The sequence below is a fragment of the Rana temporaria genome, chromosome 4 (genome assembly GCF_905171775.1).
Source record: "Rana temporaria chromosome 4, aRanTem1.1, whole genome shotgun sequence".
NCBI lineage: Eukaryota > Metazoa > Chordata > Amphibia > Anura > Ranidae > Rana > Rana temporaria.
Genome location: NC_053492.1, coordinates 152,050,513 through 152,077,876, shown reverse-complemented (window position 1 = coordinate 152,077,876; position 27,364 = coordinate 152,050,513).

Below are 27,364 nucleotides of genomic sequence, written 5' to 3'. Positions count from 1 at the left end.
ACCAAATGTCAGAAATAGTCTTAACCACTTCCAGACCTTAGGTGTTTTTCAGATTCGGTGTTTGCAAGACTAAAACATTTTTTTCTGCTAGAAAATTACTTAAAACCCCCAAACATTATATATTTTTTTTTTCTAACACCCTAGAGAATAAAATAGTGGTCATTCCAATACTTTTTGTCACACCGTATTTGCGCAGCGGTCTTACAAGCGCACTTTTTTTGGAAAAAATTCACTTTTTTGAATTAAAAAATAAGACAACAATAAATTTGGCCCAATTGTTTTATATATTTTGAAAGATAATGTTACGCCGAGTAAAATGATGCCCAACATGTCACGCTTAAAAATTGCGCCCGCTCGTGGCATGGCGTCAAACTTTTACCCTTAAAAATCTTGATAGGCGACGTTTAAAAAATTCTACAGGTTGCATTTTTTGAGTTACAGAGTAGGCCTAAGGCTAAAATTATTGCTCTCGCTCTAACGATCGCGGAAATACCTCACTTGTGTGGTTTGAATACCGTTTTCATATGTCGGCGCTACTCGCGTATGCGTTCGCTTCTACGCGCGAGCTCGTCGGGACGGGGCGCTTTAAAAAAATTTTTTTTTGCTTTTCGCATTTATTTTTATTTATTTTAGAATTTTTAACACTGAAAAAAAAAAAAAAAAAAATTATCACTTTTATTCCTATTACAAGGAATGTAAACATCCCTTGTAATAGAAAAAAGCATGACAGGTCCTCTTAAATATGAGATCTGGGGTCAAAAAGACCTCAGATCTCATATTTGGGCGTAAATGCAAAAAATAGAAAAAAAATAAAAAATGTCATTTTTTCAAATGACCAAAAAAAAAATTTGTCTCTTTAAGAGGCTGGGCGGGACTGACGTTTTGACGTCACTTCCGCCCAGCCGAGCTATGGGGACGGGCGAAGGAGATTTTTCCTTCAGTCTCGTCCCCGCTCACCAGCCGACAGCATCCGATCGCCTCCGCCGCTACCGACGGCTCCGGTAAGTGGCGGAGGGCGCGGGAGAGCGGCGGGAGGCCCTCTCCCGCCACCGATAACGGCGATCTCGCGGTGAATCCACCGCGGAGACCGCCATTATCGGATTCCAGACCGCGCACACTAAAGATGGATACCTCGGTTGTGACAGCAGCTGCTGCCGTTACCGAGATATCCGTCTTTAAAAATAGGACGTACATCGTCGTGCGCAGGTCTGGAAGTGGTTAAAGGGGTTCCAAAGGTTTGTTTTTTATTTTCTAAATGGATTCAGTAAGCTGTTCTAAATGACTTTCCACCGCTTGGATGATGGTGGAAAGCTTACTGAGGAGAAGCAGGAAGTGAGAAATTCAGACAAAGGAAAAAAAAACATTTAGAAGGGAAATCTAAGGAAAAGGTAAGTGAACCAACTATGCACTAGCTTAAAGGAACCAATTTAGAAAATAAAAGACGAACCTTTACAACCCCTTTAAGCCTTGTACACACGATCGCATATCTGATGGAATCTTTTCGTCGGATATCCGATGAAGCTGACTTTCATCAGTCTTGCCTACACACCATCATTCAAAAATCCGACCGTGCCAAAACGCAGTGACGTAAAACACTACGACGTGCTGAGAAAAATTAAGTTCAATGCTTCCGAGCATGCGTCGACTTGATTCTGAGCCTGCGTGGATTTTTGACCGATGGACTTCCACACAGACGATTGTTTTTTTTATCCATAAGAAAAATTTAAAACGTTCTATTTTTTTTCACAGATGAAAAACAAAACGATGGGGCCCACACGCGATCGGTTTGTTCGATGAAAACAGTCCATCGGTCTGTTTTCATCGGACAAACCGATCATGTGTACAGGGCTTTAGTCATGAAAGGGTTAAAATGTGGATTTATTCATGATAGATTAAAAAAAAAATTACAATGTTTGTTGCTTTTGTGCCCCCAAAAACGCACACGTAGCATTAAAAAAAAAAAAAAAAAGTAATAATACAAAAAAAAGTGTAGTGTTCCCTCAATTTTTCCAGTATGTTTGAATAGTGGTAGAAAACTCCTGATTACGAGTAACTTCTTTACTTTATAATCAGGAGGGTTCCGCCACTATTCACACATACTGGAAAAACTGAGGTAGCGCCACACTTTTTTGTATTATTTGGTTCAGTTGGTGTGGGAACGCATGTCAGTGTTTAGCAGCAAGCCCAGTAATAAAAACAGCAGTCTGATGTATTGCAAGATTATACAGAACAAACACAAGCGGGCGCCTCCATCTCAGTGTGCAGATTTATTAAAAGGATTAAAAAGAAGCAGAAAAAAAAAGACCTTCAAAGGATTGCCATGGGACTGCAGGGCTCAGCAAGCGAGTGACTAGCTGTAGCAGAGTATAGCCAGGAAGCTGCTGGAGACTGGAGAGATGTCAGCTGATCAATCCTCAGTAGGCTGAGTGATAATGTCAGGACATACAAGGGACGTGGACTTGGCATCACTGACATAGGTAAATGATAGGCTATATTCATTGTTGTTGCAATGAGATAGTGGGGTGGGGGCCATCCCATATGATGGTAATATCATCATCAATATACCTCCCAAAGATTATTAGGAGGGGAGCAAATGTATTGTGATGGTGTATATACTGATGTTCCTACATGCCAATCATTTTATGATCGGTTATCTGCATACTCCATAATTTACAAATTTGTTCTAGATGGTGCACTTAACTGTTCTGCACACCACAATGAGAATTTGGTAGATGTAATTTGGACTGAGCGCTTGGATTTTGACATCGATACAGATCCAACTTTATGTTGTGGAATTTTTTGTTAGATGCAGGCGCCCTCTTGTGTTTGTTTTGTATATGTGCATTAGGATCTCAAGTAGGTTACCTGACATTCCCCTTGCATTGGGGAGGGGAGAAACCACCCTTTGACCACTTCAGCCTCGGACCATTTGGCTGCCAATTGACCGGGCCACTTTTTGTGATTCGGCACGGTGTCACTTTAACTGACAATTGCGCGGTCGTGCGACATGGCTCCCAAACATAATTAGAGCAACAATTTTGAAAAAAAAAGCAATAGTTTGTACTTTTTACTATAATAATTATCCCCAATTTTTTTTAAAAAAAAAAGGAAATTGTTTCTCAGTTTAGGCCGATACGTTTTCTTCTACATATTTTTGTAAAAAAAAATGCAATAAGCGTATATTGATTGGTTTGCGCAAAAGTTATAGCGTCTACAAAATAGGGGGTAGTTTTATGGCATTTTTATTATTATTTGTTTTTCTTGTTATGGCGGCGATCTGCAATTTTTTTTGTGAATGCGACATTATGGTGGACACATCGGACACTTTTGACACTATTTTGGGACCATTCACATTTATACAGCGATCAGTGCTATAAAAATGCACTGACTACTGTATAAATGTGACTGGCAGGGAAGGGGTTAATCAGTAGGAGGCAGGGAAGGGGTTAAGTGTGTCATAGGGAGTGATTCTAACTGTTAGGGGGCGTGGCTTACTGTGACACGTCACTGATCACTGCTTCTGATGAGAGGAAGCAGATGATCAGTGCTGTGTCACCAGGCAGAACAGGGAGATGCCTTGTTTACAAAGGCATTCCCCCGTTCTGCCATTCCGTGACCCGATCACGGGACACCGGCGAATATTGAGTCTGTGGGTTCTGCAGCCACAGTTAGAGAGACCGCGGCGGGCGCGCACGCCCGCTAGCGGGCAGCTTCAAAGCAACGTGTGTATATACAGAGTGCAAAGGTAAAATTACTAGAGAACAGTCCAACTGTGCCAGTCTTAAACCCAAACAGCACTGATGTTGGTAAGTTATTAATAACAATAACATGTGGCCAACTCCACAATGATGATTTTTTTTTTTTAACTATACATTTTTTATTATATCAATAAAATAGTACATACATACAGCAAAAGCATAAATGACATAGTTGCAGTACAAACAAAACAGCAGAGATATAATCAGAACTGTAAAGGCCGTGCTTGTAAACATGGTACGGGCCTTGATGACCTAGACCAGTCTACCCCAACTGGGTTCTAACTGTAGGACTGTAAGGACATCACCATAAGTAATGGTACAGCCTGTACTATAGAAAGAGTAAAAATAAATAAATAAAGATAAAAATAAAAGTAAAATAAAATCAAACAAAATATCCACTATAAACTAATAAAATATTCATTGCTCTACACCTGCATACTGCTTAATACTAAGCATAAATGTTTTCAAATACTCAAGTAGAAATTAAATATTGCAATCTTTTAAATAGGCAGAGGCTCTATGATGTGTTAGCCATGTTTTCCATTTTTTCCTAAAAGAGGGGATTGTGTGGTTTTTATAAGCTAGCATCAGCTCGAATTGAGCTTGGGTATTCACTCTATTTATAACCGTGGAAATATTAGGTGCTTCTGTGGATTTCCATAGTTTAGTAACAGTTAGTCTCGAGGCTATCAAGATATGGGTCACAACAGTTCTATAAATGGTAGGGTATAGCTCCAGGTCAATGCCCAGTAAAGCTGAGGCAGGTGTAAGCGTAAGCAGGTTGCCTGTGAAATCTGCTATGAAGGATGATATTGAGTTCCAAAAGCTTCTCAGAGATTTGCAACTCCAAAGAGTGTGTAGGAGGTTTCCCGTTTGTTCTTTGCACCTCCAACAAATGTCGGACATTGTAGGGTAGATTTTAGATAGCCTGTTGGGAGTTGGATACCATCTATTGGTAATTTTTTGGGCGTTATCCCAATGTTCGATGCATGAAGATGCATTTTTAATTGTCTGGAATGATTTTTTCCATTGATCCCAGGAAAAGGATACGTCTATGTTTTTTTCCCATTGTATCATTTGAGCGTTTTTTTCAACTGGCTGGGATGAAAGTATGTTATAGAAGTATGAAATACCTTTTTTAACGTAATCCCTTTGTTGGGATAAATAATCCCAGATTAACGATGGTATCTCTATCGTATTTTCCGGGTTAAAATCCCTCAGACGCTTACACAAAGTGACATTTTTATAATTCAGGGGGAGGTTAACGTAAAGATAATATCCCTGTTTGATCCAATCATCTACTGACATACGGATTTTGCAGTAGTTAATAATTTCTGAAGGGAGGTATAATTTAGATTTTTTTCCTAAATGTCTAGATTTAGAAAGTATGGGCCAGATTCTCAGAAGAAGTACGCCGGAGTATCTTCTGATACTCCGGCGTACTTTCAAATTTGCCGCGTCGTATCTTTAGTTTGAATCCTCAAACCAAGATACGACGGCTTTTGGCTTCGATCCGACAGGAGTACGCCTTCGTACGCCTTCGGATCGTAGGTGTAATACTTCCGCGCCCGTTGGGTGGAGTTCGCGTCGTTTTCCACGTCGGGTATGCCATTTGAATTAGGCGGGCTTGCGCCGGAGGGATTTACGCTACGGCGCCGCAACTTTACAGGCAAGTGCTTTGTGAATCAAGCACTTGCCCGTAAAACTTGCGACGGTGTAATGTAAATGCGATACGTTACGCCGCCGCAAATGTACCAGAATCTGGCCCTATGTGTTTCAATGCAAATAGCGTGGCCTTAATACTTAATAGATTGGGATTGACTACTTTTGGGAGTACAATATTAGCTAATGCTAGGGTGTATAAATCAGAGGCCTTGGTAGAATCTTGTTCTATGTTCAACCATAGTTTATCTTTCTGGGGGGAGAACCAATATTTCATTTGATCTAGTATTGCTGCATAATAGTAATTCCTGATGTCAGGTAAGTTCATACCACCATGAGCCGTAATGGAGGTAAGAATGGAAAAGGCTACCCTGTTTTTTTTTTATTCCAAATAAACTGTCTCAGTTTAATCATGTTTAGTTGCTTGAAGAATTTAGCCAGAATTGGGATAGGAAGGCATCTAAAGTAATATATGATCTTTGGTAATGTTTGCATTTTGAATGCAGCTATTTTCCTGACCCATGATAATTGAATTTTCTGCATTTTCGATAGGTCGCCACTAATTTGTTCTATGAGGGGGGGGGGGTTAACATCATACATTTTGGTTGGCAATGGTGCAAGTCGAATTCCTAAGTACTCTACCGAGTTGTTATTCCATATGAATCCAAACTTTGATTTAAGGCTGACTGTTAATGGAGTAGGGATATTTATGGGTAATATGTAACATTTATTTACGTTGATTTTGTAGTATGAGACTTCCTTAAATTTTTCTAGCGCATTAATTACTGAAGGTAAGGATAATTCAGGATCGGCCAGAGTCCGTATAATGTCATCAGCGAAAAAGGCCCAACTTGTGTTCATCCTGACCAATCGCAATGCCTTTGATATCTGGGGAAGAGCGAATATATTCCGCTAGGGGTTCTATTGCAAGGGAAAAAATCAGTGGGGATAAAGGGCACCCCTGTCTTGTCCCGTTGGTTAGTGTGAAAGTTCTAGAAAGCATACCTGAGGAAAAAACTTTAGCAGTGGGATGAGTATATAATGCCATAATAGCAGAGTGTATAAATCCTTCAAGGCCGAATTTAGATAAAGTGTGTGAAATATACCCCCAGTGCATTCTGTGGAAAGATGATGTTCCAAATTAATATCTAGAGGATTTTTTTTATGTAACTCTTCTTGGCTTGCAATCTCTTTTAGTAGTGAGTTTATTTTGATATTTCTATTTTTTCTCTCCCTGGCAGTTAATTGTATCAGGAGGCCCCTAACATAGGCCTTGTGGGAACACCATAAGCCCCCATTCACATCTAGGCGTTTTTACTCCTGTATTGCTACGCCGCTGCCGCCAGAGGGATGAAAACACATGTCCCTCTATGGAGATGGTTCACATCTCCATGCTGAACGCCGGACGCCTGCCGCCTGAAAAAAGGTCCCGGACCTATTTTTCAGGCGGCTTTCGGCGTTCGGCCTTCGGCTAGGAGATGGGAACCATCTCCATAGAGGGGGTCAATCTGGGGCACATCTAGGCAGACAATACCAGCGTTTTGTCGCCGCAAATCGCGGTACAAAACGCCGCTATTTTGTCGCCGCAAATTTGTCTGCCTAGGTGTGAATGGAGCCTAAAGTAGCATCGTTAACACTACTATTGTCATTCATAACAAAAAATTCTTCAATAGATTCCTTCATCACAGACTGATGTTTCCCCTGTGCAAGAATAAATGTATTATTCCTCTATAAGTAATTGTTGGGGCAGATTTGATTAGAATCAATTTTTATCATAATAGGAGCGCAGTCTGACCACGTTAGATTATGAATTTTTGCGTCCACTATTTTCGGTAGGAGATTTTTGTCTGTGATAAAGTAATCCAATCTAGAGTATGACATTTGAACATTAGAAAAAAATGTAAAATCTTTCTCTGTAGTGTGCAAGCATCTCCATGGATCATATAAATCTTCTATCGAGAAAATATCAGCTAAACCTTTCCTAGGAGTCTTTCCTTTTCTTGAAGTGTCCATATCTGGGTCTAGGGGTGCATTAAAGTCTCCACAAATAATAAGACAACCCTTCTGAATCTTCCTTGCCATCTTGATCACTTTCTGGATAAACTGGTGGGGATTCTTATTTGGAGCATAAATGTTGACAATAGTATACGTTGAGTTATCTATAGAGGCTACTAAAATAATATATCTTCCATGGGCATCCGTCTTAAAGGAGTTGTAAAGGACATTTTTTTTTTTGCCTAAAATGAATGTCTGCAAGGTAGACAGACAGAATAGTGTAATGATTCTGTTAAAAAACGAGTAAATACCTATTAAATTCCTTCATCTATATCACCTCCGGCATTCTAGTTTCTGTTCTCTCATTCACTTCCTGGTTTGCGGCGCTCGTTCATGTAAGAACTACATTTCCCAGTATGAATTGCGGCACGCCCAGTAATTCACACCTCCTTATAGTCTCTAACACAGACCTGGGCAAACTACGGCCCGGCGGACCTTTTAATCTGGCCCACCCCCGCCGCCGCTGCCACGTTAATCACCGCGGCGGGGAACATTACAGACAGCGTTCGTTTGAACAGCTGTTTTCCCCCGCCGCGCATAGACACTCCCCCTTGGACGGATCTGTCCAATCGCGAGCAAGGGGGAGTCACATAGACACTCCCCCTTGCTCACGATTGGACAGATCCGTCCAAGGGGGAGTGTCTATGCCATAGACACTCCCCCTTGGACGGATCTGTCCAATCGCGAGCAAGGGGGAGTCACATAGACACTCCCCCTTGCTCGCGATTGGACAGATCCGTCCAATGGGGAGTGTCTATGCGCAGCGGGGAAAACAGCTGTTCAAACGAACGCTGTCTGTAATGTTCCCTGCCGCGGTGATAACAGTAGGCAGGGCCGGGAGGGGTCACTGTGCCCATCACACGCAGCCACTTGTGCCAACACATACAGCCACTTGTGCCAACACATGCAGCCACTTGTGCCAACACATGCAGCCACTTGTGCCAACACACGCAGCCACTGTGCCACCATAAATTGTCGCCACTGTGCCAATCACACACAGCCACTGTGCAATCAATTGTTGCCACTGTTCCCAAACACAGCCACTGTGCCAATCACACGCAGCCACTGTGCCAATCACACGCAGCCACTGTGCCAATCACATGCAGCCACTGTGCCAATCACACGCAGCCACTGTGCCAATAACACGCAGCCACTCTGCCCATCAAACGCAGCCACTGTGCCACTCACACGCAGCCACTGTGCCCATCAAACGCAGCCACTGTGCCAATAACACGCAGCCAATGTGCCAATCACACGCAGCCACTGTTCTCATCAAACGCAGCCACTGTGCCAATCACACGCAGCCACTGTGCAATCAATTGTTGCCACTGTTCCCAAACACAGCCACTGTGCCAATCACATGCAGCCACTGTGCCAATCACATGCAGCCACTGTGCCAATCACACGCAGCCACTGTGCCAATCACACGCAGCCACTGTGCCAATCACATGCAGCCACTGTGCCCATCAAACGCAGCCACTGTGCCAATCACACGCAGCCACTGTGCCAATTACACGCAGCCACTGTGCCCATCAAACGCAGCCACTGTGCCCATCACACGCAGCCACTGTGCCAACACACGCAGTCACTGTGCCATCAATTGTTGCCACTGTGCCCATCACACGCAGCCACTGTGCCATCAATTGTCGCCACTGTGCCCATCAAACGCAACCACTGTGCCATCACACGCAGCCACTGTGCCATCACACGCAGCCACTGTGCCATCACATGCAGCCACTGTTTAATCAATTGTTATTGATTAAACAGTGGCTGCCTGTCCCCAGCCTCTGTCCCCCTCCTGTGTCATGTCCCCAGCGTCTGTCCCCCTCCTGTGTCATGTCCCCAGCGTCTGTCCCCCTCCTGTGTCATGTCCCCAGCGTCTGTCCCCCTCCTGTGTCATGTCCCCAGCGTCTGTCCCCCTCCTGTGTCATGTCCCCAGCGTCTGTCCCCCTCCTGTGTCATGTCCCCAGCGTCTGTCCCCCTCCTGTGTCATGTCCCCAGCGTCTGTCTCCCTCCTGTGTCATGTCCCCAGCGTCTGTCCCCCTCCTGTGTCATGTCCCCAGCGTCTGTCCCCCTCCTGTGTCATGTCCCCAGCGTCTGTCCCCCTCCTGTGTCATGTCCCCAGCGTCTGTTCCCCTCCTGTGTCATGTCCCCAGCGTCTGTCCCCCTCCTGTGTCATGTCCCCAGCGTCTGTCCCCCTCCTGTGTCATGTCCCCAGCGTCTGTCCCCCTCTTGTGTCATGTCCCCAGCCTCTGTCCCCCTCTTGTGTCATGTCCCCAGCCTCTGTCCCCCTCCTGTGTCATGTCCCCAGCCTCTGTCCCCCTCCTGTGTCATGTCCCCAGCGTCTGTCCCCCTCCTGTGTCATGTCCCCAGCCTCTGTCCCCCTCTTGTGTCATGTCCCCAGCCTCTGTCCCCCTCCTGTGTCATGTCCCCAGCCTCTGTCCCCCTCCTGTGTCATGTCCCCAGCCTCTGTCCCCCTCCTGTGCCATGTTCACAGCCTCTGTCCCCCTCCTGTGCCATGTCCCCAGCCTCTGTCCCCCTCCTGTGCCATGTCCCCAGCCTCTGTCCCCCTCCTGTGCCATGTGTATAACAAGTACTCGTACCAGTTTTCCAACAATGATATTTACTGCTTTTTATAAAGAAATACAATTGATTTTATGCAGTATTGAGTTTAGCCTTTTGGCCCGGCCCTCCAAAACATTTTTAGTTTCTCATGTGGCCCCATCGAAAAAATAATTGCCCACCCCTGCTCTAACACGTAGAGAGCGTCCTGCCACACAGATGTAGTTCCCAGGAGGGGGTGAGCACGTTATTGACCACCGCAGTAAAGCCTCCCTTCACGATGGTCAGTAAAATCAAACAAGCAGGAAGTGAACAGAACAGAGAAGAAATTGAGCAACTTCTGAGCAAAAACGAACAATGAGGAAGTGAAAAGAGGGATGTCTGCAGGTAAAGGATGCTTATCATGAAAAAAAAAATGTTTCCTTTACAACCCCTTTAAGGTCTAATTGATGAAAGGAAACCGTGTCCTTTACAGCCGTAATCACACCTCTTTTCTTTTTCTTGTGGTTGGAAACAAAAATATGTGGAAATTTGTGATGTTGAAATTTAGGAGACTTATCCTTAGCGAAATGAGATTCTTGGATACAGAGGATGTTGCTGCCAAATTGTATGGCGTGGGCCCATAGAGCTCTCCACTTGTATGGGCTATTGATGCCCTTCACATTCATTGACAAGAGTTTAAGGGTCATTGCTGATAAGAGGATGATTGCTGAGATGCGAGATCATTTTTGTTGACAAGTTGCAAGTTAAAATGTGGAGAAAGCAGAGTGCAGATGCAGTAATACTTTATTTCCAGTAGGTGGAGGTGTTGTATCAGGTAAAGCAGCATGGTGCAGATACTATAGTGGAAGGCAAACAACAAAAACAAAACAAAAATCAGAAAAAATAGGAGGAGTTGTGGAACAACTCCTGTGTACCATAACATGTACTTTTAAGTAGGAGGTTATAGGGAATAACTCAAACATGTTCCCTTGAACTTCCTCCCGTGAGCCATCAGGTAATTCCCGAATGAAATATTGAAGGCAAACGTTAGAAAACCGGTAGAACCAAATTAATGGTGGACTAAGTTCTCGTTTTTCTTCCAGTCTTGTGGTATTGGTCCAGGAGCGCTGACATCCATTTTATCAATCTCTTGATTGGGGATCAAACTCCAGGAACAAAGACGTTTTAGACCCTGATCCAAACTTTTAATTGCGTAGGAGGATCCTTTGTTATCTACAAGAAATGTTGTGGGGAACCCCCATTTATTGATCATTCCATGGTTGCGGAATATTTTTGTGATTGAATTCATGTTCTTGTAAGCTAGAAATGTCGCTTGGGAGAGGTCTGAGAAAAGGATTATTCCAGCGTAAGGGTCAGGTAGTGGTGAATGGCGTCTAGCGTATTGCATGAGCTGATCCTTTACCCCAAAAAAATGAATTCTAGCAATGACGTCTCGTGGTAACTTTTCAGCTTTATGCTGTGGTTTAGGGAGCCTGTGAGCTCTATCAATCTCTGATTCTTGTTTTGAGACTGAGGGAATTAGGTCTGAAATCATGCTTTTAATAAAGCCTTTCAGCTCTGATGGTTTCACTGTTTCTGGTATTCCTCTGAATTTTATATTATTTCTTCTGCTCCGGTCCTCAATATTTCCGACCTTAATTCTAAGATGTCTGACTTCTTCCTCCAGGTCAAAGTGAGAATCTAATAACTCGTTGTGCGCTGAGGTAAAGTCGCACATCTTATTCTAAACATAGTCCACTCTGTCCCCCAGCGCGTCAATTTCTAGTTTGGACTTGTGCATATAGCTCAGCATGTCATGTCTTTTATAGTCGTGTCCAGTATGGGTTGACCTGCTGTCTGTATAGCATTAAGTTTATCATCATAAGGATTACATTCCGGAATATAGGCAGTGTCAGGGTTAATGATGGAAAAGCTACCTTCTTTATCAGAATTCCTTCTCATCTGCCTCACAGGGCTCAGAATGTCCTTCTGGTGCTCCGTGCTGCATTCAGCCTGTGAAGCACTATGTTTCTCCACAGCTATGTCAGAGCTGGCAGTATTGCTTTCATTGCCATGGTGAGGAGAGGGGCCGGCGCCATCTTGGATTCTCTGAGGTGCAGCAGGGCTACAGAACTCACTCAGCTTACGTAGCCCCTCTCTCGTTTTTCTTTTGGCCGCCATCCCTCTTTTGTTACCGCTGTCCTCCGGAGCAAAACGGTGTCACTCGAGGCTTAAAAGTCGCTATATAAGTAGCTCAGGGAAGTCTGTTCTAGCAGAGCTCCCTCACACTGCATCCATACACTCCCGTGGCTGGACACGCCCCCATCCACAATGATGATTTTAGATGATTGATCAAGTGCAGGAAAGATAAAGAAAAGTGTCCATAGGTGATCCTATTGAATTTGAACAGCGTGCACCTTCCACCGAGAAATTTCTGATCCACCTCGTGAGATTTGAACTCACCAGAGCAAAGAGATAGCCAGGCAATTAATAAACACCAGATGGGGTACTGCACTTGTCATCAGCCAGGTGAACACTAAATGCTGCAGGCTCCAGTTAAAAAAAACAAGCAGAAACAGGCCAACATATCGTAATTCCGTTTTATTGTTAACAAAGAACCCCCCACAGAAGTGTTCCCCTCATAAATTGCACGTACATTGAATAAAATAAAAGTAAGCCACACATCACCGTCTCCTTGACCGGGAGAAACGCCACTTGGACCTTGCGTGAATAGCAAACAGCTAGCACTAGAAAAAATGTGATACTGCGCTAACTAACTAAATAAACAGAAAATAAATAAGCTGCAACAAAAATTGTGATATACGCACAATATACAAACAATAAACAGAAAAAATAAGTTGCGCTAAACCATAAGTGAATGTGAATTATCAATTAATATGAATTAATATAAATAGTGTTCATAAAGTCCAAAAAATAGTGAAAAAACAAATCAATTGAGTGAATTGATGAATGATGGTGTGAACGTGACTGGCAAAACAAAAATCCTCCACCGGTGCAATAAATGAATGTCTATGCGCTTACCAGAAGGGCAAGCAAACAAGGCTTGCAGCTGGAACCCCCAGCAAGGGTCTTTAACAGAAACTGCCGCTAGTAGTCCGGATGGTATTCCTCCAGTGATATGGATAGATAAGATCCGAAGAGCATGGAAAAAATATATACAGCATATGGTGATGTACCGCAATGAAAATGAAAAAATAGGCACACCAAGGAAAAAGCCGCCACCAATAGATATCACCAAATAAGGGGGACTCTTACCAGATGTAAAACAATAGAATGCTTGTGGCCAAACCCAGCCAGGGCCTTTAGGGGGTTAACTCCAAACACACCAGCCAGTATTAACGACTCTCTCAAGCAACCACAGCAGAGTATGTCACCAAAAGGAAAAATGAGATCCACATAGTGATGTACCGCAGATAAAACGATTTAATAAGGTAGATTGCACTTACATAAAAAAGGAATACATTCAGCATTTAAAAATTTCCGAGCCGGCCGGCTTTGACGTGCTGCGTCTAGGTCCCGAAGGACGGGCGTTCGTTGTAGCCGGCCGGCTCGGAAATTTTTAAATGCTGAATGTATTCCTTTTTTATGTAAGTGCAATCTACCTTATTAAATCGTTTTATCTGCGGTACATCACTATGTGGATCTCATTTTTCCTTTTGGTGACATACTCTGCTGTGGTTGCTTGAGAGAGTCGTTAATACTGGCTGGTGTGTTTGGAGTTAACCCCCTAAAGGCCCTGGCTGGGTTTGGCCACAAGCATTCTATTGTTTTACATCTGGTAAGAGTCCCCCTTATTCGGTGATATCTATTGGTGGCGGCTTTTTCCTTGGTGTGCCCATTTTTTCATTTTCATTGCGGTACATCACCATATGCTGTATATATTTTTTCCATGCTCTTCGGATCTTATCTATCCATATCACTGGAGGAATACCATCCAGACTACTAGCGGCAGTTTCTGTTAAAGACCCTTGCTGGGGGTTCCAGCTGCAAGCCTTGTTTGCTTGCCCTTCTGGTAAGCGCATAGACATTTATTGCACCGGTGGAGGATTTTTGTTTTGCCAGTCACGTTCACACCATCATTCATCAATTCACTCACTTGATTTGTTTTTTCACTATTTTTTGGACTTTATGAACACTATTTATATTAATTCATATTAATTGATAATTCACATTCACTTATGGTTTAGCGCAACTTATTTTTTCTGTTTAACCACTTCCATACCAGGTACTTACGCAGCTTCCCGCCCAAGCCAATTTTCAGCTTTCAGCACTGTCGCACTTTGAATGACAATTGCGCGGTCATGCTACACTGTACCCAAACAAAATTGGCGTCCTTTTTTCCCCACAAATAGAGCTTTCTTTTGGTGGTATTCGATCACCTCTGCAATTTTTTTTTTTTTGCGCAACAACTAAAAAAAGGCTGAAAATTTGGAAAAAAAATTACGTTTTTATTTTTTTCTGTTAATTTTTTTGTAAATAAGTTTTCTCTTTCAATTACGGGCACTGATATGGCGGCACTAATGGGCACCGATGAGATGGCACTGATGGACATCGATGAGGTAGTACTGACGGGAACAGATGAGGTGGCACTGATTGGCGGCGCTGGTATGCGACACTGATGGGCACTGATGGGCACACATAGGCGGCACTGATGGGCACACATAGGCGGCACTGATGGGCACACATAGGCGGCACTGATGGGCACACATAGGCGGCACTGATGGGCACTCATGGGCGGCACTGGGCACTCATAGGCGGCACAGATGGGCACTCATGGGCGGCACTGATGGATACTTATGGGTGGCACAGATGGGCACTGATAGGTGGGCACTGGGCATGGATGGGCACTGTGGGGTGGCACTGATGGACACTGGGGTGGCGCTGATGGACACTGGGGTGGCGCTGATGGACACTGGGGTGGCGCTGATGGACACTGGGGTGGCAGCACTGATTTTTGCCAGGTTGCCAGTCAGTGCCCATTTGTGGGCACTGACTGGCATCTTTTTTCTTTATGCTTTTTTTTTTATTTTATTTTTAGACTTTTTTTTTTTCTGTCATTTTTTTTTTTTTTGCCCACCCTGGTGCTCCAGGGTGGGCATCCAGGGTGGGCAGTGTGGCGATCCGAGGGGGGGCTGCGCTGATGCGCTAACCCCCCCTGTCAGGAGAGCCGCCGATCGGCTATCCTCTACTCGCGTCTGTCAGACGCGAGTGAGGAAAAGCCATCGACGGCTCTTCCTGTTTACATCGTGATCAGCCGTGGTTGGACACGGCTGATCACGTAGTAAAGAGTCTCCGCCGGAGGCTCTTTACCGAGATCGGAGATGCAGGGTGTCAGACTGACACCCCGCATCACCGATCGCCGCGATGCGCGCCCCCACGGGCGCGCGCGGCATGAAATACTGCAGGACGTTCTAGAACGTCCTGTCAGGATTTCATAACCACTTCCCGGACGTAAATCGGCCATAGGCCGGGCGGGAAGTGGTTAAACAGCTAGCACTCCCTGGTTCCATATAGGGCTGCGGTGGAGCGCATGCGTCACTTCCTGTTAGCGTTGTGTAGGTCACGCTCTGACGCGTTTAGTCATATCCTGACTTCGACTGAGGGCGTGACCACACGACAAATACGCCGACTTAAAACGACACTCCCCCATCTACTGCACCAATCAGCGGAGACACGGCACGGCAATAGGTGCATATCCAGCAACCATAGAAACCGCTGATCGCATAATTACAGAGTAAGGGGAGCTTGAGAAAAGCCGCAACTACACTAATTAATCTGGGACCATAAACGGTACCAAATACTTTTAAAAAATGGGGCTAAAAACATGCAATACATTTAGCGCATTAATTTGACAATATGGAACACATAATACATATAAATAATGTGTTATAAAAAGCTGCCTTAAATACAATAATAAGTAAAAAACACTTATAAATGCTTTCTATCTCCAACATAAATAGAGAGAAAGAGGATAGAGAACTTTTTGAATTAATAATATATCTATAACATACATAGGTAGAAAAAATGATTAACAAAAAAAAAACGATTTAAAAATACAGATAATATATCTATCCCAAACAAGCCATTAGATATGAAAGAAGACCAAGTTAGTAATCGCTAATAAAGCAAATAATATATAGATCGATCGATATTTAACCCCTTCGGCGAGAGAGTATCGACCATAAATGATCAATGCCCCAAAACTTAAGATTGGTGGGATCTTGGTTATGACATCATTTAAAATGCAGTGACACATTATGGTCTTTAAAACCTATTTTTATATTTGCAATGTGCTCTGCTATTCTCACTTTTAGTTGACGTTTAGTGCGGCCTATATAAATAAGGCCACAAGGGCACTGTAGGGCGTAAACGACGTAGGAAGTATTAAATGTAATAAATTCACTAATAGTGAATTGTTTATTATTTGATGTAGAGGTGAATTTTTCTACAGCCCTTAGAGGTCTATTCACCTCATGGCATGCCCTACATTTCCTACATGCAAAAAAATCCATCTTGATCCCAGAAAATGGAAGGCCTAGAAGGCGGATCTATGACTTTCCTCACAATTTTATCTGCAAAACTTTGAGCTTTTCTATAGATAAAACCTGGTTTAGGAGGTAGTACTGAGGATAAGACTTTGTCCAGACGTAAAATATGCCAATGGTTGGAGAAAATCTCCTCCACCTCTTTATACTGTGAGTGAAAACCAGAGATGAAGTTCCATTCATTGCTATTAGCAATAAGGGGACCTTCCCTATCCCTAAGGAACTCATCCCTAGGGAGTATAGCTAACTCATGTATAATGGAATCAATACTTTTTCTTGGTACTAGGTTTGAGCGAACCAGAACTGTAAAGTTCGGGTTCGGTACGGACTTTTGTTTTTTTTGTACCCGGACCCGAACCCGAACAATTTGCTGTAAGTTCGGGTCCGGTGTTCGGCAATGTAATGGTGGGCTGCAGGGCAGCCAATCACCATTTGTTTTACTCCTGTGAGTAAGAAGCCATCACAGCCATGCCTACTAATGGAATTGCTGTGATTGGCCAGTGCAGCATGTGACCCAGCATGTGACCCAGACTCTATATAAGCGAGGGACATAGCACTGCTGATTACTCTGCTTTAGATAGGGTAGGGAAAGGCTGCTGCTGATCTGATCTAAAGGAGAGATTTAGATAGGAGTCAGACTGTCCTGCTACAGAAATCATATTACACCAGCGCTGCATATGTTCCTGTGAAATACTCTGCATTAGATACTTTAGGGAAAGGTTCCAGATTGTTCTTTTAGGGAGAGAAATATATAGGAGTCAGTCCTGCTTCACAAATCAAATTGCAGCAGCATTGCATATGTTGCTGTGAGATACTTTGCATATTACACCAGCACTGCATATGTTCATGTGAGATACTCTGCATATTGCACCAGCACTGCATATGTTCCTGTGAGATACTCTGCATATTGTAGCAGCACTGCATATTGCACCAGCACTGCATATGTTCCTGTGAGATACTCTGCATTAGATACTTTAGGGAAAGGTTCCAGATTGTTCTTATAGGGAGAGAAATATATAGGAGTCAGTCCTGCTTCACAAATCAAATTGCAGCAGCATTGCATATGTTCCTGTGAGATACTATGCATATTACACCAGCACTGCATATGTTCCTGTGAGATACTCTGCATATTGCACCAGCACTGCATATGTTCCTGTGAGATACTCTGCATATTGTAGCAGCACTGCACATGTTCCTGTGAGATACTCTGCATATTGTACCAGCACTGCATATGTTCCTCTGAGATACTCTGCATTAGATACTTTAGGGAAAGGTTCCAGATTGTTCTTATAGGGAGAGAAATATATAGGAGTCAGTCCTGCTTCACAAATCAAATTGCAGCAGCACTGCATATGTTCCTGTGAAATACTCTGCATATTGCACCATCACTGCATATGTTCCTGTGAGATACTCTGCATTAGCTACTTTAGGGAAAGGTTCCAGATTGTTCTTATAGGGAGACAAATCTATAGGAGTCAGTCCTGCTTCACAAATCAAATTGCAGCAGCACTGCATATGTTCCTGAGAGATACTCTGCATATTGCACCAGCACTGCATTAGTTCCTGTGAGATACTCTGCATTAGGTACTTTAGGGAAAGGTTCCAGATTGTTCTTATAGGGAGAGAAATATATAGGAGTCAGTCCTGCTTCACAAATCAAATTGCAGCAGCATTGCATATGTTCCTGTGAGATACTCTGCATATTACACCAGCACTGCATATGTTCCTGTGAGATACTCTCCATATTGCACCAGCACTGCATATGTTCCTGTGAGATACTCTCCATATTGCACCAGCACTGCATATGTTCCTGTGAGATACTCTGCATATTGTAGCAGCACTGCATATGTTCCTGTGAGATACTCTGCATATTGCACCAGCACTGCATATGTTCCTGTGAGATACTCTGCATATTGTAGCAGCACTGCATATGTTCCTGTGCGATGCTCGTCATATTGCACCAGCACTGCATATGTTCCTGTGAGATACTCTGCATATTGTAGCAGCACTGCATATGTTCCTGTGAGATACTCTGCATTGCAGCAGCACTGCATATGTTCATGTGAGATACTCTGTATTAGATACTTTAGGGAAAGGTTCCAGATTGTTCTTACAGGGAGAGAAATATATAGGAGTCAGTCCTGCTTCACAAATCAAATTGCAGCAGCACTGCATATGTTCCTGTGAGATACTCTGCATATTGCACCAGCACTGCATATGTTCCTGTGAGATACTCTGCATATTGTAGCAGCACTGCATATGTTCCTGTGAGATACTCTGCATATTGCACCAGCACTACATATGTTCCTGTGAGATACTCTGCATATTGTAGCAGCACTGCATATGTTCCTGTGAGATGCGCGTCATATTGCACCAGCACTGCATATGTTCCTGTGAGATACTCTGCATATTGTAGCAGCACTGCATATGTTCCTGTGAGATACTCTGCATTGCAGCAGCACTGCATATGTTCCTGTGAGATACTCTGTATTAGATACTTTAGGGAAAGGTTCCAGATTGTTCTTATAGGGAGAGAAATATATAGGAGTCAGTCCTGCTTAACAAATCAAATTGCAGCAGCATTGCATATGTTCCTGTGAGATACTCTGCATATTACACCAGCACTGCATATGTTCCTGTGAGATACTCTGCATATTACACCAGCACTGCATATGTTCCTGTGAGATACTCTGCATATTGCACCAGCACTGCATAGGCTCCTGTGAGATACTCTGCATATTGTAGCAGCACTGCATATGTTCCTGTGAGATACTAGCGTTTTTAAATTTAACTGTACTTCTCTTACAGTATCCCTCACACAGCATTTAACATTTGTTTACATTGTTTATTGCCGATTTGCTAATATCCGCATTGATTTCAGTTAGAGGTATAAAACTTGATCTTAGTTACTTTGACATAGTTACTACTCTGTCCAGCAGACTGTGTCCAAATTCATCTGCTGTGTCTGCATTTATTTTCTACTGCCATTTATAATAAACTCATACCAATAGGTAAAGCACATTTCTGTCTTGATGGGTGTGTGTCTATTTTTCGGGTAGCAGCTTATAGCCAGGAAAAGGTTTTTATACCTGATTCTCTATGTGCTTGCAGAGATTTTTGTTCAATCAGGTGTGTCAGAGGGGCTGAGGTTGTTCTTGGAGTCAAGGTGCAGAACGGAGAACCCAAAATAAACAAGTGATTTCTTTGGGAGTGCCGCTACATTATTATGGTTATTATGATATCATTGATAATACATTTTAACTGACTACTAAAAAACAACAATCAGTGCTTGCTAGCTAGAGTAGGAAATGGGTATGTGGGCTTAGAATTTACACCAAGGCTTTAGGATTTTAAACTCAAAAAATAATTTCTTCTTGCCAATAAAGGCTCCTGAGCCAGTGAGGACAAAGTAATTAGCTGGAAAACTCTTTGTACAAATGACCTGCATTGTTTCTCTTCTTTGGCACTGATCCATAGTTCTGTACTGACTGATAATTGGCAGCTCTTCTACCTTTCCTTTATTTGACATAATTCACATTAAGATCAGTTACACTACTGTCCCATTTGACTCATGAAAATGTTACTATGGGCCACATAATCTGTAAGAAAATCTTGAATCAAGTTAAAAAAAGAAAAGAATGGAATAAAAATACATTATTTTTGTTTCAAAACCTCTTAATGCGGAAAAACTAGTACTGGTAGCTCTAGTTGGAAAGCTTTCTATATTAGAGTTAAAAGAGCGTATTGTTCTGTGTTATTTTTTAAATAGCTCACTGAGATATTGGTCCTGGCAAACACGTACATTCACAATAGGGCTATTTTAAACAACAATATATGTGGAAATATCTGGGCAAGTGTAAGTTTATTGACATACAACTTCCTTTATTCACAAATACAATATTTCCATTGTGACTTTTCTCTAGTCATTGGCACACTTGACAAAACCAAAGATTTCAGTGTTAAAAGATTAATTCAATAAGTCTTTGTAACAAGAAAAACTTGTCATGCAAGATCAACACTTGCAATCATTTTTTTTAAATAATATCTTTTTTATTTGTATTTCTTCAAAACAAGTAACAAAATAGCAGAGGAGAAGCAAGAAAAGAACCCTATAATTACATACAATATCATAAAATAATTCTTGCTATATTTTCCCCCCTTAATCAACCCCTTCCAATCCCTAACACACGCCACACAATCCTTGTTTATTAGTGTATATTGGTTGTGGTTGCCTAAAGGAGAATAAGGGTAGTTACCTAAGAGGGGTGGAAATAGTCTAAGATTGGAAAAGGGGGAAGAAACCCAGAAAGATCAAAAGAAAAAAAGAAAGAAAAAAACAACAGAGAGAAGAAAAAAAAAAAAAAAGGGGGCAAGTGGCCCTTATTAAATAAAACAGAAACAAACAAATGGCTGGCGCTGCGCTAAAATGAAGTGATTAGTAAAAATTGAGTGACATAAGCAATAAGCTGCTTGTTTTTTATACTTATTAATAAATAGTACTGCCGATGGGCAAACATCCCAATTCCGACGAGGGGGCCGAGAGCAGAGGGCAATGCTGACCCCGTTAAAGAGGGCACCCCATTGCCCCCAACCAAGGCCTCCACATTCTCTCAAACTTTTTATAATTGCCCTGTCTAATGAGCCCCACTCTCTCACTTGCAATCATTACCATTTTTTTAGACCATATGTAGCGCTCACTCCCACAAGGGCTGCTGATTTTTCACAGGTTCCTTTCCCAAAGTAGTGCAGCAGCAGCAGCCAGGCACACAGCAATAGTCACATGTTCTAGCTCAATGGACAGTCTAGGGGGTTACCTTTTCTAAAATGTATTGCCAAATAAACTTGGATAAGGCATTGGTAGCTGTGGAATACTCCATTAACTCTGAACAGCACTTTGAAGCAACTCCCTTGGGCCAGTACACTTTAAGTAATGGCCCAGAAATTGGACTGCACTGAGACACTGGCAGAGTTGTCCCAGACAAGGCAAGCGCTAGTACTGACACACAAAGCATAGCAACAGTCACCCAGATCCCGCATTAAGGTCTGAAATCACAATGTCCCTGGATACTTGGATGCCTTCTTCCTATATCGGACAGAGATGTCCCTAGTAAATTCACCAGAGTGGATCCTCAGTTAAGTCCCTTACTTAGCTTCAGAGATTCGCAGCAAACAGGCCCCCCAGCTTCAGGATAGCTGGGACCTCGATGAGCATGGGTAGAATTCCAACTGGTTCTAAAGCCTCATGTTTTTTTACCTAAATGCATTCTATGCATTAAGGTAAAAAACCTTCTGTGCTGTAGGAGACCCCCAGCCCCCCGTCTTATTCTAACCTGAGCCCAATCCGATCCAGCCATGTGCACGAGAGCAGCACCTCTCGCCACTGTCTCCCTCCTCATTTGGTAGATTGATAGCAATGGAAGCCATTGGCTCCCACTGCTGTCAATCAAATACTGTGTCAAGGGAGTGGGGGGGCGGGGTCAATTCACCCAGTCTCTGTCAATAGACAGACTGGGTGGCTTGGGACCAAGCATGCACAGGTGCTCCCATTGAAAGTGGCTTTCCCTGGGGGCACTCGCCAAAGAGAAAGGGCCTGGAGCACTGGCGGGGACCCCAGAAAAGGAGAATTAGAGCTGCTCTGTGCAAAACCACTGCACAGAACAGGTAAGTATAACATGTTTTTATACTTTTTACAATTTAGTTAAATAAAAATAAATAAATAAATAAAAAAAACAAAGGTTTAATTTCACCTCCTGCACAAGAACAGGGCTGTCTCAGGCTCTATTTATGCATTTCTCCAGCCACATTCTGGGCATCTTGCCCAGGGATTGGCTGAGACAACACAAATATTCAGGATGCTGATTTGCCTTTCCAGCCCACTAAATTCTAGATTCCTCCAGAAAGCATGAAATAACAATCAAACCTGCAGCCAGTAGAGCCCAGAACAGCCCAAAGCAATCTCAATACTGCTCCAATGATTACAGTAGAGCCAAATGAATGATATTTCCTAGCTTTCCTAGTAACCTATCTAGGAGGGTGCTACACATACAAAATGTCATGTCTACCCCAATAGCAGCCCCCTTTCCATTAGGCAAGCAGGCCTACCTGTACTTGGTTGCCCCCAGGACATATACACAATGCTATAGTGTCTGGCCACCACACCAGGGCAGATGCGAACTGAGCAAAGCAAAGAGATACTTGCAGTTAGCAGACAGATAGCGTGATTCCATGACAGTCCAGGTAAAAGGCAGGCTGAGTTCAAGGAATAGTCCAACATCCGGTCCAAGTTCATACATAGGGAAATCCAAACTAGCAAAGCAGGGCAGACAGACAGGGAGCTTGATCAAGAACAACACAGGTATCACTCACTATTACAAGCAAGGGACTGAGTGTTTGGCTTGCTTATAACAGGTAACGGACCACATCAATCACCTAGCAGGTGGGCACAGACAGGGAGAAATGCAATATCCAAAACCCAGATGCTGGAATGAGGAGCAGGAGCACTTAAGTGATCCTGACACAAAAACACATTTTGCTGTATTAAAGTTTCCGACAGTGGCAAAAGATAGTCGGGTAGGTAGAAGAAAATGCGAAAGGTGGCTAAGAAGGAAATAAAAAAGTGGCAGAATTCTCCAAATATTTAACCTGCAGCATCTGCAGCAGGGGCATAGTAACTTCTGCTGATCTAAGACTGTCGACAGACACACTCTTTTGTCTGTCACAAAGCCCTCTGCATAACTGAATGCACATTCAGAAGACACACTGTCAGCTCAATTGCCTACTTGACAGGGTGTAGCCGGTGGACTATCCACAAGACCAAATGGTCAAGGGGGTCAACCATTCTGAAGATTTCTACAACTGTACTCGCTGTCAGATAATTGATCACTGTGTAATGGAACCACTGGTAGCAAACAGCCTTGGGTAATGCAGACTGAATTTTATTTTAATAGCATGGCTAAGGCGGCCACCCCTACCGATGTTTCTTTCTTCCATGACAGGAATCTCAGAGATACCTTGCTTATGAGGTGTTGTCCTGCCAGGCTCTGTAAGAGTATGACACAGATTTTTCTGTAGCGTATCCTCCAAATGTTTAATTCTCTGCTCTGTCGGCTCTTGAGCATTAAAGAGTCCATGCTTCGCAAATTACTGAAGGCAGGGGAACCCAAGTCCTTGGGGCCACAACAGTGTCCTGTGCTAAAATCATATATTTTCTAGTGCTGTGCAGTATTTTGTAAAATGAAACAGCTAATAAACTTATATTATACAACAACACATCTCTCCACTTGGAAAAAAAAGCCAAAAGTAACTCAATGTGCCCATAATAATTGTCAATAAAAAGTTCTTCAATTATAAAATTAGTGTCCTTAACAATTTTCTTTCACTTATCTACTTCTGTATATACATTATTTTTTCTGCCACATATTTGTAAATCATTGAAAACATTCTTTCACCATCAGGGCAGGACTTAGGGTGGTGGGGGCCCCTGGGCTTGAGTGTTGAAGGGGCCCCCTGAAGCCGAGAATTGGGGGGGGATCGAAGTTGTTGAGCGGGGGGGGGGCGAATTGAAGTTGTTGAGCGGGGGGGGAGCGCATTAAAGTTGTTGAGCGGGGGGGATTTTGCACTTGTTGAGGGGGGGAGTGCCTCTCACCTGTGCCAACAGCCGGGGCCACAGACTGTCATTAGCACGGCTGTCGGCTTTCTTCCCTTCAGCAGCCACAGTCCTCCACACACCGCTCCGGTTCCTCCTGCTTCCGTGCTGCCTCCTCTTGCAGTGCGGGAAAATTAACCCTTTTGCGGGACTGCGGGAAGAAGCTGTCTGTGCGGGAAAATCCCACAGAATCCGTGCGTGTTGGGAGGTATGCGCAGGGCCGCCATCAGGAATTTTTGGGCCCCTTGCACAGCTTAAGGCATGGGCCCCCTGAAGCAGAGAACCTAGGGGGGGTGGGGGTGCTGCCGCCTGAAATTGAGAAGCGTGGGGGCTGCCCCAAATTGAGAAGCGGGGGGGCCTTTACAAAAAAAAGAAGAAATAAAGAAGAAAACAAATATGTATATATGTTTTCCCCCGTCGCTGAAGATTGGCATTGCACGGCTAGGTTTTTTTTTTCCGCCTTCCTCTGGATCAACTGGGGGGGGGGGGGATTAGTTGGAGGCCCACCTGGAAATTTTTGTTCCTGCTTTGCTAAGTGCATTGCCTGCACCTGAGTTGTCTGCAACGGAGGATATTCATCTGGGTTCCCACCTGGAGCGGCTACTCCCTTTTCCCTAGAAAATTTTCACTGATTTTCACTTGATTACCACTGTGATCAACACTTAACCACCATCACTAGCCTCGGCGATTCTGCGATTATGGTCAATTTGCAATACTGCAAATACCATTTGGGGGCTAAGGACTTCCGCCTCAATACTACCAGCTGTCACCAAAAAAGTACTAAGGAAAGAGCAACTGTTAAGAATCGATCGACGATCGACAGTCAAAAATTGCACGCCTACATTGCAGCCAAAGCATATATCATGCACCTTGCTCAACACAAGATCGGCAGTAAAACACAGACAAGAAATCCATGATTTCATCTTACAACACGACATTGACTGCCTCTTCATCACAGAAAGCTGGCTAACAGCCGACTGTAACACCATTCTAGGAAAACTGGTGCCAGAGAATTATCGCATTCTAAAAGAAAACAGAGTGGGGCAAAGAGGAGGAGGCCTGGCGGTGATCCACAAGGCTCACAACTCGGTCACTAAACCAGACCTACAGAACTCACTTCCATTCATGGAATCCCTCACTCTGCAACTGCAAACAAATCCCCAGGAAACCGTTCATATACTACTCTGCTATAGACCACCTGGACCTAAAACGCAGCTCCTCACCCCTTTGACAGAATTAATTTCCACCTATACCTTAAACATCAAACATCTCCTGCTACTCGGGGACTTCAACCTCTGGGCCAACTCCTCACAGGACCCCATCGCTGACGCCTGCATTGACCACTTGGAAGGATTAGGTCTGCAGCAACTAGTACGTGGGCCCACACATGCTTCAGGTCACACGCTTGATCTCATCTTCAGACAAGATCTGGAAATTAACATACTGGAAAATGAGCCTCTACCGTGGACAGATCACCATGCAATCAAATTTATAATCACTACAAACTCCCCCTTAAGAAAAACAATAAAACCGGTGACAACACATTGGACAAGATCTCAGATGAAACTCCACTCAGAACTCTTTAAAACTACATTAGGGAACAAAATAAAAACAATTCAACAACACCAAACAGCGACAGAAATACTCAACTCCATCAACAAAGCTCTTCTACAGACAACAGACATGGTAGCGCCAAAACGCAGAACGTGCATCTGGAAAAATAATTCCAGCTGGTTTAACGACGAGCTCACGTTACTGAAGCAAGAGCGTAGAAGAGCGAAAACAGCCTGGAGAAGAAGCTCAACAGAGGAAAACCACAATATTTACAAGGTAATAACTAAGAAATATCACAAAGAAAGGCCAAAAAAGATCATTGTTCTAATATCATCGCAAATGCCCTGAACCGCCCCCGCAAACTCTTTCATTTAGTCGCTCAGTCCATGAACCCAGTCTGCCTAGAGGCCCCGAATTTAGAATCACAAGAATTTTGCAATGAATTATCGGATTATTTCATTAACAAAATTGACAAAATCTGTGAAATTATTTAGCAAAATAGAACCTTCATCGACCCCCCTTTAAATCAAAAAGCTAATATCCACACAAATATGCCGCAATCAACTGATTTCACTTTAAAGCCCATCTCCATCGATGCCACTAAAGATATCATCAGCACTCTGCGAGATAGCACAGCGCCTAATGGTATCATCCCCACCAAATTGCTGAAAGAATGTGCCGATATTGTGGCACCAGCTATCACGGATCTCATAAACCAGTCATTCAAGGAAGGCATGGTGCCAACCTTACTGAAACAAGGCATAATCAAACCAATTCTAAAAAAAAAACACCCTTGACCCCAAAGACCCAAACCATCGTCAACCCATAACAGGCCTAAATGTCTTCTCCAAGATAATGGAGAAAGAAGTTGTACAACAGCTACAACATCACTTAGACACCCATAAATTACTTGATCCATTTCAATCAGGTTTCCGTCCTGGTTACGGAACAGAAACAGCACCACTCAAAATATGGGGTGACGCTCTTGAAGCAGCAGATGAAGGAGAATCTTGTCTTCTGGTACTGTTGGACCTAAGCGCAGCATTTGATACTGTAGACTTCAAATTATTACTGACTCACCTAGCTGAAGTAGCTAGAGTCGCGGACTCGGATTTACCCTGGTTCTCCTTCTTGGAAAACCGATCACAAATAGTGAAACTAGGCCCTTTCACTTCTGAAAAAAGCACGGTGTCATGCGGAGTCTCTCAGGGATCCCCCTTGTCGCCTGTATTGTTCAATATCTATCTCCGCCCTCTTTTTGAAATCATCAGTAACCAGAAAGTACTCTACCACTCCTACGCGGATGACACGCAACTATATTTTCGCATATGCAACAATAAGGATCCCTTACTTTGATAGAAAATTGGATGACGAAGAGTTACTTTAAACTCAACGGCTCAAAAACAGAACTTCTCCTGTTTCACACCAACCGAAAGAGATCTCCTGCACCAACATGGACACCACCGCCCATTCTGGGACAAATCATCACCCCTAGCACCAAAGTCAAAAGTCTCGGAGTCATTTTTGAAACCCACATGACAATGGATGCACAAATAGGGTCAGTAGTCAGCGGATCCCAC